This window comes from Sorex araneus, chromosome 2, assembly GCF_027595985.1.
Source record: "Sorex araneus isolate mSorAra2 chromosome 2, mSorAra2.pri, whole genome shotgun sequence".
Lineage (NCBI taxonomy): Eukaryota > Metazoa > Chordata > Mammalia > Eulipotyphla > Soricidae > Sorex > Sorex araneus.
The window spans coordinates 299,801,011-299,812,846 of record NC_073303.1 but is presented as its reverse complement, the minus strand read 5'-3'; the positions used below and the strand labels follow the sequence as shown (position 1 = coordinate 299,812,846).

Sequence of the window (11,836 nt, the reverse complement as noted above, 5' to 3'; positions counted from 1 at the left end):
ATATCACATAATGAATGGACTCATCGATCCATACAGTCAATTTGATACGTATGTAACTGGAGATTTTTGTGTAGACGTTATGTATTCCCAGAATAGGACTCAGTAATGATCAGAATGTTTCCGATGAGGGTTGATTTTCTTAACCAACTCTGGAGAGCACGTATTTTTCTAGCTGGGAAGAGCAGGCGTTGCTTGCTAGACATGAGAGAAATCACTGGGGAAATCCTAGAGCTTCTTTCTCCCAACTTCACTTCCCATGCGAAAACACCTCTTTGCAGGATGAAGTCTTTCTTTCTGTCGTTGGGGGATTCAGAAATCTGATCCAGCCGTCAGAGTAGGGTCGGTCTGGGTTTCTTTCAGGAGGGAGCCTGAGCTCCCTCTCCCTTTTCCATCTGAGAATTTGAAAGCAGTGGGGAAGTGATGCTGGACCTATCACAGCATTGCTACCAGACAGCCTATTACAGTATTTAATAAAAACAGAAACAGCACGCCTGTCATAGGCTAATAAATCCTCCCTCCGGCACGCTTTAAAAACAGTATGAAGCAGCTTTAGCGGAGCTTCGGATAACTAATTTCAAGCATGGCTGTCTAGCGTGCCTGTCACTCCTATTGTCCTCCCAAACTCTTTCAGACATTTTGAGCAGGGAGTACTAATGCTATGAGTTAGCAAGGGTTGTGACATTAATGGTCCAGGAAGGCTTTAGGTGCAAGAGGTAAGGATGATTACCGGTGGCGATTTGGAGGACTGCACAGGATCGCTGTCATTAAAAATTAAGCGTGGCTTTTGAGGAAGATGTGAAAACTACCCGAGGTAGGATTTGCATGGAAAACAAAGGAATCTGTTGCTGTTTCGTGCTTTTTGTTTGCTCTGAGCTGGAAGGGCTGTGAATTGCAGCCAGGTGCGGAGCCAGAAGCCGGAAAGGAAGCGAGAGGAGTGGGAGACAGAGCTGCTTAGGGCGAAACACGGTGTCTAGTATTGTTTTATGCTAGAACTGCCTCGAGGACACACTGACTCCAGGCGTGTAGACTGCTGAGTGTGCATTCCACGTTGCTTTTCCCGTGGAGTAGAATGCTTAGAGGTCATGGAGAAAACAGTTTGCTTCTTATCTGTGATGCCAGCGGGTGTCTGTCGGGTGGTAGGGTTGAGTGAAGACTTGGGTGGGTGGGAGGTATAAAGGACCAAGACAAATAAAGAAGAGAAAGCTCTCTTTAAGACTTGAAACCTGTTAGATAAATATTCTATTCCCATGGTCAAATGTGGTTTAGTAAGGCAGAGTTTTAATTTTTAAGGAGGAGTGGGGGTTGGAAGGGACAATGGATTTCCCTAGTTTTAACTACTTCATATTTAATTTATTATTAAAAAATTGGTGGTACCTTTATCTGTTTTTCACATGAAAGGGCGAATCCACACTCTTTGTATTAATGTGTTTGCACAGCAAGAGTTTTAGACTCTAAGAAGGGGTTTTCTCTCTATTTCTGCTCTGGCTTTAGAACAAATACTAGAGCTGCAAATGAAAATGGTGATTCATTAAGATTATGAGCTTGCATTTCCCCTTTTTCCCCTTTTCCTTTTTATTTTAATGAGCTACATAAAAGCACAGTTCTCCAAGAAAGATGTGAGGGGCAGTTGGGTGTCAAAGTCCAGTGGATAATAAGTGGATTTGCAGAATAACTTCTACTGCTTTGTACTTTATTAGGGGATCAGGATAGCTCAATTCGAAAGGGGAATGTCAAAATACCACAGATTGAGCTTTTTAAAGGTAAAATGCAGTGATCAGAAACTAATGTTTCCCCAACTTGATCTACAGTGCAAGTTTCAACATTTGTCATTGCATATGACCCTCAGTATGAACTGACAGAAGTGTAATGACTGACTTGCTCTGTGCTGTTCGCATTATTTCAGTGTGGTACTTTGCAAATTCTGAGATGTTTGTTTAGAATTTAAGGAACTGATGCATTTGTTGGTTATAATGACTGGCAAAGCGTGTAGCATAATTGTTTCTTTATGAAAGAATAGTATTCTTTAAATTCACCGTAAACTTCCATATTAGTGCATGATTAACTAAAAAATAATATCGAAATATAATAATTTTGTTTCTAGCTAAAAGTCAGAATTAACCCTAAATGGGGCTTTTTCTTTTCTCTGATGCAACTGAGTTTGTACACTGGTCAGCGTCTGTTTACATACTGACATTCACGTACAAAGTTGAAACCATTGCCTTGTTCTGTGTGGCCTGTATGCTTTTAGTTCTGTTTCTTTTTTTCTAATGTATAATGAATATTATTGAGCACGCCAAATTCTCTTGACTAATGTGACAGAGAGTACATAGGCACAAAATAACTTAGATTTTTTTATGTAGCTGGTGGCTATGATATAGTTTTCTATATCCATATGGTTAGTAGGATTGGTGACCTTGACCTTGTAAAGACCCATTCTCTGTCCAGTTGGTTTCACCAACCAAGATCCCACTTTACAAAAAGTTTAAAATACACATGCAGAAACTTACATACACAGACATGCACGTAGATCTCACTAGTCTTATACCTGGTTATTATTTCTAATTTTATTTATTTGAAAAAGACATTCATTAGCTCTGGTTTTATCAATATATTCTAAATCTAACTACATCAGTCATTTATTCTAGAGGCATTGTACCGTGTAAGAGTAGTCAAGAGGGGAAATTATTTTGCTGTGGTCCTGTTCAGAACCCTGAGCTGATTTTACAAATGGCCAGTTAGAAGTTTTACAGACTTACTAAAAAGTTTTTATACTAAATCTTGAATGTATATGTGTTTAGATTGGACCACTCTCAACAACAACAACAAAGTGTAAGATAGATAATATAATTGTTGCTCTTTGTTAACTGTGGAGAGAGCAAATTAAGTAAATTAGTCAAAACATTATATTTTGTCACAAATTAGTTTCCTTACTTGTTTACATTGGTAGATATTAACCAAAGAATTTCCGATTTTAGTTTCAACTACATCTAGTAAAGACAAATCAACAGTTATTTAGCTCTGCAAAAAGCCAGTCTAGAGCTCACCATGATATAAAAAACATATATGTATATAATGATAAAGTTTCAGTCAGCCTTATTTTCAGTCTCAGGAGCATGCCCATTGTCTCAATCAGAACAGGTTATCAAGTTTAGAGTCACCCTTATTCTTTCTTTTTTATGTATTCTAACAGTTATCATTCTGTTTCATCAGTATTTAGAGGACCAGACAGTTTTCAAACTAAGATAATCATCTCTTCAGCCATCTCTCTCCTTTCATTAAACTGTGATAAAAATCTAATTCTCCAACTCTATTCTTGCTATTATATAAAATAAATTGGCCAAAATTATCTATACTGAGTCTAGTCTTAATTAACATATGAGTTAGGATATTTTAGTGTGATATTATTGGTGCATTTTGTGAATTTTTTTATTTGCTAAAATTTTCAAAGGGCATGCAGTATATTAATAGTCACAAGAAGACAAATATTTCCAAAATTTATATACATCTCCTCTTCAAACAATGGTGCCAACTTTTTCAATCTTTTTAATATTTTATAATAGCCACTACGTCTTTATCCTAAAGTTAAAAGTCATGTTTGTTCCAAGCAAGAAATGCTATTTTCTTTTAATGGCCCTCTTCCTTCAATTTCTTAGTATGCTATGAAAAATAAACTAGGGTCATAGTCATAAGAACTGGCTCCTATTTCTTAATCTTAACTCAATTTTCCTTGAAAGTGTGTGTGTGTGTGTGTGTGTGTGTGGGAGAGACAGAGACAGAGACACGTGTGTGTGTCTGTGCGTGCATGTGCATATGCATGTACATGTGTAATTCTTATTTTAGAAGACTTTCTGTCTTCTTTTCTGGATCCTCACTATCTCTAAAATCTTTATATATTGGAATATTCCATGACTCCATTTTAAATTTCTTCTTAAATTTTTTCTCTCTTCTTATTAAAGTCCTTTTTTATATTTATTCACTAAATAAAGCCTATCAAATCTCAAGATCTATGTATGCCAGCTCACAAATTCTAATCCATAATTTGGATTTTTCACCTAGCTTATCTACTTATATTCATCATAGCATTTACTCTGGATTTTATTATAAACATCTCATACCTAAAATGTTTAAAATCATGCTTTGAAGAGATAGTCCAGTGGATAGGGAGCTTGCCCTCCACGCAGCTTTCCTGGATTCAATCCCTGATACCTTATGTTCTTCCCTGCTTGCCACCAGGAGTGATCCCTGAGTGCAGAGCCAGGCGTAAGCCCTGAGAACTGCTGGATATAAACCACCACCCATAGATGTTCAAAATCAAATTTCTGAATTATCACACAAAATTTCTCCCTGTTCTATTATTATTATTATTATTATTTATTTAATTTTCTAATTTCTCAGAAGACAAATCTTGGATTCTTTGAACTTCCTCTTTTCTTCCGTAATCACAAAACGTTCTATTGTCTCTATTTTCAAACTGCATCTAGAATTTAATTAGTATTCCTACCGCTATCAGTTTGAGCAAGTTGCCAACCACTCTTTGATTTTCATCATTTTGATCTCTTGCTTATGTTACTACCTCTATACACAGTGTATTCCTAATATCAGTGGTCATTTCAAAATTGAGATTAAATCATAGTTTCTGTTTAAAATTTTCCAGTGTTATCTCATCCAACTAGAGATAAAAGTTAGATCCTTACAGTGACCCCATGCCCTGTACAAAAGTTCCTGTCCCAGATTCCATCCAGACTCACAGGTTAGTTACCGCTTCGACCCAAACATTCCATTTCATTCACTCTGGCCTGTGGCATTCCCAGTACCACACATTTCACCTTACTCACACGGTCAGACTCCAGAACCTTTGATTTTGCTATGCCAGCTACTTGGAAAATTTTACCTTACATGACTAACTGAATCACTTGGCTCCTCTCACTTTCTTTGAGTTCTGTGTCAAATGTCATATTATCATAAAATACTTCCCTGAACACCATCTTTCAAATCACACCCTCTAGCACACTTCCAGTCCCTTTATCCTTTTTTCTCCATGACATCCAAATAGCATAATATGCATTGAGTTTTTATCATTTGTCTCTTTCTCTTTAGAATGTAAACTATGAGAACAGGGATTTATTTTTTTCCTGAAGCATTCATAGCACCACTAGTCAAATAAATGAACAAATTGATAAATGTCAAAATTGAACATTTTTCCTGTCAAAATCTATCAGTAGCCTCTAAGAATTAAGCCTTTTAACCTCAGGTCAAACATCTGCATCCTAATCTCTGTTCCTTGTTCAAAATACATATATATATATACATATATATAATATATGTATATATATATGTGTACACATATATATACACATATATTGAGTATCTTTAAGAAAGTCAAGGGGATCTAACAAAATAATTTCCTTTTCCCTCCCTACTCTAAATGGGGTAGGGAGGAGGAAAAGACAATCATCAATGATTCCAATATATGTCTTTTTTTTTTTTTTTTTTAGTTTTTGGATCACACCCGGCGATGCACAGGGGTTACTCCTGGCTCTTCACTCAGGAATTACCCCTGGCGGTGCTCAGGGTACCATATGGGATGCTGGGATTAGAACCCGGGTCGTCCGCGTGCAAGGCAAATGCCCTACCCGCTGTGCTATTGCTCCAGCCCCTGATTCCAATATATGTTAAGGCAAATAAAAATTTAGCTTGCCTGAATTTGATCTTTTCTGAAAAAGGACTTCTAGTTCAAGGGCCAATCTTCACAGATCTCTACAAATAACTACAGATATAGGCACATCCTATATTTTCTTTGTTATCTCTTGTGATGAGAAAAGGGACAAAACAACCAGGTTGGCTATTGACATAGCCAATCTGATTGATAATGTTCAGAAGGGACCTGTATTCAGAAGTACCTATAACATTTAGGTAGCTATTACATGCAGAAAGGGCCTATATTCAAAACAAAGCATAATAAAATAATCTTATCATCCAAATTGGATACAAATTATTATTTTACAATGAAAAAATTTATACTAAATAGAGACTGTCATGTGAAAAGTGCATAGTGTCTGAGTAAAGTACATTATAGGAACAGACTTGGTCTGAATCTTTATGTTCTCTACTTCATAGCTCTGTAACCATGGACACATTAAAAAAACAGTAAGAGAGCCTCAGTTTTCTTATTGGTAATTGGTGATAGTTATACCTGCCTCTTTGGATTGAACATTAAAATTAATGCATGCCAAGTGCTCCAGTAGCGTACTTGGCACCAAGGAGAATCTTTAAAAAGTGATAATTTTCTTATTGGTACTGTCTTTCAATCATCACAGCATGCCTGAACAGTAGATATTATGCTTTCCATTGAGTAGATAAGAAAACTAAAGAGTGAAGTAGTAAGTTAACCAAATTGCTCAAGGTCAAAAACACTAATAAAGTTATCAAATTGTACTCTCTTCAACTTCAGGTGAATTCTGATAAGTAGAATGTCATATTAACAAGCTTTAACTTGTTAAAGGATCCCAGTGATAAGAAGATTTTAAAGGAATGATCTAAAGAAAAGATTTTTCTTTACTCTATAGACAGCGTGAGCACTTTGGATTTTCATTTCCTAAATAAGAAGTAAACTTAGGTTTGAACTTAAATAAATGCTAATTTAATCATTAAGAAAATCTCATTATTTAAATATGACATATAATGGAATCTTGGAACACCAGCTTCGTGTAGCCCTGAAGTCCTTGGGTTGAATCCCAGTTTGCATATTGCCTGTTATTTAATTTTGCAGAGCTTCTCTGTCCTTAACAGAAATGTAGATTGTAATAGAACATCAATCATTGGCTTACAAGAGTTAAAATGAGTTAATACATTCTGTTGGCACTGTGCTTAGCACAAATTTCTGATACATATTACCTATTAACACTTTAACTGTTACTAATCGATGTATTATGACACTGAGAAATTTGATCTCTTAATTTTTATTTCTTGGTTTTACTGGTCTCTAAAATTCATTTAGTAAACATTTTCAAGAATCATTTCAGCATTAAGGTAGACTAGAAGAAAGAGTTCAAGGTGTTTTAGCCTCTGGTCAGCAACAAAAACAGAATTTCCTAAAATGTTTTCTTCTCCTTGTTCCCTACTAAGCCTTCAAATGAAAGATACAATTCCTTGAAAAAAATCACCAAAACATCTGCTTTCCTGAGATACCGAACTTAACTTTATAAATTCATGTTAAAAGAATCTGAACTTTCCCTTGGTTTTGTCAGGATCCACCTTCAACATTTTCTGTCCTTATCTACAGCCGCACAGGCTGAAAAACTGGCCAGTTGAAGGCATTATCATACAACATATCTTCAGAGCAGGATATGCATAAAATTGGCAATTAGCGTCATTAATTATTCTAGATTTAACAGGACTAATTTCTTAAGGCAAAGAAATTCAATTTCACTTAATTGCTCAATAAAAATTAGCACCTTCAATTAAACTATTGGGAATCTCTCAAGTACTAATCCACTATGCAGGTCAAGCTTTCTTTCCAGTTAATGAGTTAATGTGCACTTCATCTTGTACTGAACAATTTCTCAGTTTTTCAGATTCTTGAAGGTTGTTTTGTCCTGATAGTAATTGTAATTGTGAGTGTCTTTATTAAAAGATAATTTGTCTTCACAAATTCACCATTGTGAGTGCCACTAGTCCTAACGGCAGTGTCTTACACCCAAAATGTAGATATGGTGACACTTTAAGGTTTTCTCTTTAAATCTTCAAAAGATATTGTCTTTTGCAGTGTTTAAAGTTATAAGATGCTGGGTTTTTTCCCCTATTGTCTAACATAGTCCTCAGCGCACTGTTTTTTTTTTGTTTGTTTGCTTGTGTGTTTGACGTTCACTGATGTTCTCTCCTTCTCAGTAAAATAATAAGCTCCCAAAAGTTGATCAGAATCATCAGAGTATTTCCAGTACTTAGCAAAATTCTTGGAGATAGCTTTTGTTCAATAAATATTTATTCACTGTCACTATATCACTGTCATCCCGTTGTTTGTCGATTTACTCGAGGGGGCACCAGTGATGTTTCTATTACACTCAGGCCTGAGATGTTAGCAGCCTCTCCTTACTCATCTTTCCCAACAGTGGGAGGCTCTTTCAGGGTCAGGGAAATGAAACCTATCATTACTGTTTTTGGCATATCGAATATGCCATGGGTAGCTTGTTGGGCTCTCTGAGAGGTGTGTATATATGTTACTATATTTGGGATATGAATATGCCACAGGGAGCTTGCCAGGCTCTCCCATGCAGGCAATAGACTCTTGGTATCTTGTCAGGTTCTCCAAGAGGAAGAACTATGCTATCAGATGTCACGCAGCTGCAAATTCAGCCACGTGCTTCGGAGAGCGTGGTTTTATAGTCTTGGGATGTTGGCTGTTGATGGGATTACACAGCATCGAGGCAGTTTCTGGGTGTGACTGCCTAGCTCCTGGAAAATGGGGGATCTGGGTGGAAGAGGCCCAGTCCTCATAGGAGCAGCATTGGAGATCTTGGCCCCAGGTCCGGCACACCTGGGTTCCTTTGCCAGTTCCTTCATGCATGAGGTTCATCCGAATGTATGGAGAGGGGCCTTGAGCATGGCTGTGGCTGGGTCTCGGAGGTTCAGCTGCAGGGACTCTGCTCAGGGTGGGGACGGAAATGCAACCCGTCCCCTCCGAGGTGCCCTGGTGAAGTCAGCCAGGCGTCGGGGCAAGAGACTCTGTGTTGCTCTCTTTAGGGAGCTTGGTTTCATCATCTCTGGATGTTGGCCATTATTATTATATATATAAATTTATAAATTATAATTTTATAATAATTTATAAATAAATAATTTAATCATAATAAATAAATATTTATGACATGAATTAATCAGTTATTTTTACACTAAATTTGTAGTATTCAGATTTTCTAACAAGGGTAATAACCAAATAGCCAACTAAAAGTCATGCTTCTGTGTAATAGAACACAGTAAGGATCAATATTATAGTAATACAACTTTGGACCTGCCATGTGTATACTAACCTCTTCATCTGTCTTTTCAACTGTCTTTTTTTTTAATATATATTCTCGACCCATGTCAAGTCTTTTGTGACAGTTTCCCCATTCCTTCATCTCTGCTGTCTTCCACTTCCACTGCCCCATCTTTCTATAGAGTATGGTGGAGCCTTCCATCTGAAGTTGACTTGAGTCTGACAGTCACACATAGCAAATGCCTAAACCCTCTTCCTCATCAAAGCCAAGGTGACAGATGAGCTTGGTTGAGAATTTCAACTGGGCTGGTGGGGGTTGGGGGAGTAAATAAATCAAATGTCAAAATGTCAATTCTACTGACTTCTTAGAAACTTAGCAACAAGAGAGAAGATGTGTGTATTATTAGGCAGAAGGCTTTGGCTTCCATTTGCCAGCATTTGTACTTAATAGGGAAAATGTCAACTGAATCCCCTATGAAGGTTTTCTGTTACCTTGGTATTTTTCTGAGTATGAAATTAAAACTAGGATATTCTGGACATGGGAACTCATTTTCCATGATTAAGTCTATTCAGTAATACAGTTATTCAGTAGTTATGCGGGGATTCATATGTATAATTTTTAACTACAGTAATTAGGTTGCAAACCTCTTGAGGACACTATTTTTTCAAAATTCTCAGATGAATAAAACTATTAACACACATGATGTTTGGTCTTTGAAAATTGCTTTTGATTGATATACACTCTCCTCTACACCCTATTCCCTGAGGTAAAGCCACATTAGAGAAGTCAGGTAAATGTCTTATCTGCATTTACCAGACTGCTTGACTAAAGATTTAGAATCTACACACAAATCTTAATTCCACTGAGCCCCTCTGTGTGCCGGAAGAGACAGGCGCTTACGGAAGAGGCAGGAAAGAAAAGTGTACAATGCTACCATTGCCTGTTGTTTTTATTTCTGCCTTTCATTTTCATAGAATCATGCTACTCAGACATTATTATCTAAAATTATTTACAAAAACAATCCATGTAGGTTTCTACCAAAAGAGGACTCTATCTGGCATATTGTTAAAATGGATTTCTTACTATTTTGTGTAAGTTCAAGGAATTTCACTGTACTGTTACCACATTCAAGAATTTATAAATAATGAGTTCTGCTAGACAGACGTTTAAAATCCTTTTATTATTATTATTAAATTTCTTGCCGAGAAATTGATAAAAGTCAAGCTCGCGGCTCCACAGATCTTATCCACATAAATACAATACCTTTCAAAGTGAAACTTCTTAGAAAGTTAAAAAATAGACTAGCACATGTAAAGTGCTATTCTGGAATATGTCTTGCTTTTTTTGCATGAGAGGAAAGGGATAACTCTCTACATGCCGCTTTAGGAGAAATAAAGAGAAGCTGTTGGCAAATCTCACCTATGAAATAAATCTTGAATGGCTTGAATTTGGTTTTATACAAACATCTGAAAATTCTAACTCTAACTGAATGAAGAGCGTGTAGCTCCATCAAATTTAACACTAATTCTCTCAGAGATTTGTTTTTCTATAGCAAATCTGAAACTGTTGATTGTCTCTGAATTTAAAAAAGATTCTTTTCACCTTTAAAATGAAGAAATTAGAGGGTGGAGTGATAGCACAGCGGGTAGGGCATTTGCCTTGCACGTGGCCAACCTGGGTTCGATTCCCAGCATCCCATATGGTCCCCTGAGCACTGCCAGGAGTAATTCCTGAGTGCAGAGCCAGGAATAATCCCTGTGCATTGCCAGGTGTGACCCAAAAAAGAAAAAAAATAAGTAAAATGAAGAAATTAGAGAAGTGAACCCAACAGTCTGACACCCAGAAGAAAATAAAAATAGTAGCTAACTTGATATTTAAACTTTGTTGGGATTTTTTTTTGGAGGGAGAGGGGCTGAGGTATAGGGCTCACACTGGGTACCCAGGGCTTATTCCTGGCTCTGCTCTTAGGGCTAACTCCTGACTGACTGGGAGACATAGGAGGTTTCAGAATTGAACCTGGTTCTGCCACATGCCAGGCAAGCGCTTTACCTGCTGCACTATCTCTTGGGCCCTAGTAATAGCTAACCTCAGTGGCACAATTCTAACAGGATTGTTCTGATTCCTTCCTCTCTCTGAGCCTGATCAATGACTGCTTTAACTTTGCTTCTTAGTGGTTTGATTTGATAATACATGGGGCTTGTGAACAGTCATGTGAGGTTTTCTGTGTAGACGCTGAAGACAACAGTTTACTTTAAACACATAAAAATAGAACAGCATAGGACTCAGTTCTCACTGGTATGAATCAAAAGAAAAGTTGAGAGAGGGAAATAAAGTTCAGATCTAAAGAAGAAAAAAGGGTTAGGTAATATGTACCAAAGTTGGACAATCTTTGGGGGTATGTAGAAGATAACAATAGAGCAAAATTGGCTGAGAGTGCCTATTTACGTTCAGCCTGCATATCTCTTCTTATTGAGAAATAGATTTCAGTGTCTGTGGAACTGAAACAAACAAAAATGGTTTAAAGAAAGTAGATGATATGTTTGATTGATATTCATATATGAAGCTTCTTATGTGTGATTTTCAGTATTTGTTGTTGTTGTTGTTTACAGGAACATTCTTGTCTTAAATTCATGATTTTGTTCAGATGTCCACAATATTAAAACAAAAAATCGCTTCTACATCTTGCTACCCTGAATTTATAGTTGTTTATGTTCTTATCCATTCACTTTCATATTCATTCATTCAGTATATATCTTTATTGAAAATCCACTATTGCTAGACATTATGATTGGTATTAGGGTTATAGAAACTATTGCTTAAGTGTTGCCTGACCACGGTTACCATTGTGCTTGCTTAACTCTGAA

At 36.8% G+C, this 11,836-nt stretch overlaps 1 protein-coding gene across 1 annotated transcript in view; it reads left to right on the top strand.

Annotated features, from left to right (window-relative positions):
• The first annotated feature begins 364 nt into the window (after nucleotides 1-364).
• KCNMB2 (potassium calcium-activated channel subfamily M regulatory beta subunit 2) overlaps nucleotides 365-11,836 on the top strand; it is a 322,932-nt gene continuing 311,460 nt past the window's right edge. Inside the window, exon 1 of the mRNA XM_004603093.3 lies at nucleotides 365-811. The gene's annotated coding sequence lies outside the window, so the exon portion shown is untranslated. The remainder of the gene's footprint in view (nucleotides 812-11,836) is intronic.